Source organism: Callithrix jacchus, chromosome 5 (genome assembly GCF_049354715.1).
Source record: "Callithrix jacchus isolate 240 chromosome 5, calJac240_pri, whole genome shotgun sequence".
Lineage (NCBI taxonomy): Eukaryota > Metazoa > Chordata > Mammalia > Primates > Cebidae > Callithrix > Callithrix jacchus.
In genome coordinates, this window is record NC_133506.1 from 73,566,895 (window position 1) to 73,569,517 (window position 2,623).

A 2,623-nucleotide genomic window follows, 5' to 3' on the forward strand; every position below is an offset into this window, starting at 1 on the left:
AACAATGGCAATCTTGCAGAATTTCCCTTTCAATACCTGTTGTGCTTTTAGTTTGGCAAGCCTGTTCTCCTAAAGTCTGATTCCTTTGCCAGATCTTGGCAAGCAATCTCCTTTTCTCTCCTAAATGCTTCTGTCCCTGAGACCCCTTTTCACAGTTGACAATGATCGTTTCCTTCTTCCACCACATTTTCTGTGAATTCTTTTTTTAAGAAAGAAAGAAGAAGAGAAAGGAAGAAAGAAAGAAAAGAAAGAATGGCTTTAATCACTGTCTTAAGTATACAAAAGAGTGATTTAATTAAATATACGCTGGCAAGGTTGAAAGTTACTCCTAATGTTGTTAGCTATAAAAACTAGTTGGTACATAACAAGACAATGAGAGGAAAAAACAATCCCTTTGAAACAAAATTCTCGAATAAAGAATGTTCACAGTGGTTTGTATCAATGGTATGCATTTTATGACAAGACCATGTACAGATTCAGAGCACCCTCGGGCTCTCTTTATGTCCTAAAGAAAATGAGCATTGGCTGGGCGCAGTGGCTCAAGCCTGTAATCCCAGCACTTTGGGAGGCCGAGGCAGGTGGATCACGAGGTCAAGAAATCGAGATCATCCTGGTCAACATGGTGAAACCCCGTCTCTACTAAAAATACAAAAAATTAGCTGGGCATGGTGGCGCGTGCCTGTAATCCCAGCTACTCAGGAGGCAGAGGCAGGAGAATTGCCTGAACCCAGGAGGCGGAGGTTGCGGTGAGCCGAGATCGCGCCATTGCACTCCAGCCTGGGTAACAAGAGCGAAACTCCCTCTCAAAAAAAAAAAAAAAAAAAAAGAGAATTTACATGATTATGGGTTGCACCGAACTGAAAAAAGATCAATTGTATACTTACCCCTTAGACAGGATAAACTGTCCTGGGGAGTACAGCTTTAACACCATCATTAAAATTGTTTGCAAAAGTAAAAGAGAATTAAAACACAAGACACTTTTCTTTTTGGAGTGAGGAGTCTTTCATTTGTTGTTCTAACCAGCCAATGCCATTCACTAAATCAAAAATGGAAGGAACGGTGCCCACAAACACAGATCTATCTGAGCAAGCTGACCAGTTTTAAGACACATCACAGTCTTAAAAATGAAGGTCATGTACTCTGTTACAAGTCCCAACTAGGCAGTGTCTAAATACATCTATGTCTTTGTTTGCTTTGTGATCATACCCCTTGGAGGTGTTACAGGTCTCGTGGTATTTGGCTTCTTTTTCTCTGCAGGCTTTAAAATCTGAAAAGAACACATTAGTGTTTCGTCCACACTCTTTTTTTCTTTTTTTTTTTTTTGAGACGCTCTTGTTACCCAGGCTGGAGTGCAATGGCGCAATCTCGGCTCACCGCAACCTCCACCTCCTGGGTTCCGGCAATTCTCCTGCCTTTGCCTCCTGAGTAGCTGGGATTATAGGCATGCGCCACCATGCCCAGCTAATTTTTTGTATTTTTAGTAGCGACGGGGTTTCACCATGTTGACCAGGATGATCTCGATTTCTTGACCTCGTGATCCACCCACCTCGGCCTCCCAAAGTGCTGGGATTACAGGCTTGAGCCACCACGCCCAGCCTCGTCCACACTCTTCATGGCACCTGCATTGTCAAACTCTCCACATCATTGGGTGCAGAAAACAGAGTGACCAACTGCCTCTTTGCAAAAAAATTCACATCCATCTTCAACCACCTGATGGGCTCTACATGCAAGATCCAAATTATGCTTACAGAGAAATTTTGCAACCACTTCTGCACCAAATGTGAAGGACACTCCTCTGTCATTTTCACCCCAGCCTAAGACATCTTCATCAGGGTCAGGCCACAAAATATCAGAAAGAAGACCTTGATCTAGTACATCAGTCAGTCACATAATTCTCTGAATCTGCTCCATGGGTTGAAGATCTAGTGATAAATCTCCGTAACAGCAGAATATCTTCTCATCCACGATGGCTGCTACCAGTAGACAGATAAAACAGTCAATGAAAGTTTTCCATAGTTTAATGTTGTATCTTCTTTTATATTCATCATACAATCCATAAATTCTGTTAATGCTGGCACATTCATGGTTCCCTCTGAGAAGAAAAAAAATTCTCAGGATATTTGATTTTGTAGCAGATCTTCTCCAGTGACTCATTTCCCCTGTCCACATAGTCCCCAAGATGCAGGTAGTTGCTTTCTGGTGGGAAACCACCGTACTTAAAAAGTCGCAGCAAATCATAGCATCGCCCATGGATGTTACCACGTGTTTTGAGTGGTGCTTCAAGTTCTAGCAGGATAGGCTGGCTAAGAAAGATTTCACGAGACTTTAAGCACAGTCCTCTGATTTCATTGTCCTGAAGCTGGACATTCTTCCCAGGCTTGAACCCTCTCACACCCAGCAGCCCTTGGGTGATGCTGTCGATGTTGAGTTTATCTAAATCCGCCAACGCCTTCCCACCGCCGACCCTCCCCAAGCTGCGCTGCCGCGAGATCGCACCTGGGACTCACCTCCTTTCCCACGCTAGGAGCAGAGGCAGTGGCGGTGGCCGTGGTGGGTCCCTCTGCAACCACCCCACTCCCTGCTTCCTCCTTCTCTCCCGACTGGAACTACGAGAAGAAGCCAT

At 44.3% G+C, this 2,623-nt stretch overlaps 1 pseudogene; it reads right to left on the reverse strand.

Moving 5' to 3' along the window:
* Window positions 1–1,569: 1,569 nt before the first annotated feature.
* LOC100406455 (serine/threonine-protein phosphatase PP1-gamma catalytic subunit pseudogene) lies at window positions 1,570–2,623 on the reverse strand (annotated as a pseudogene).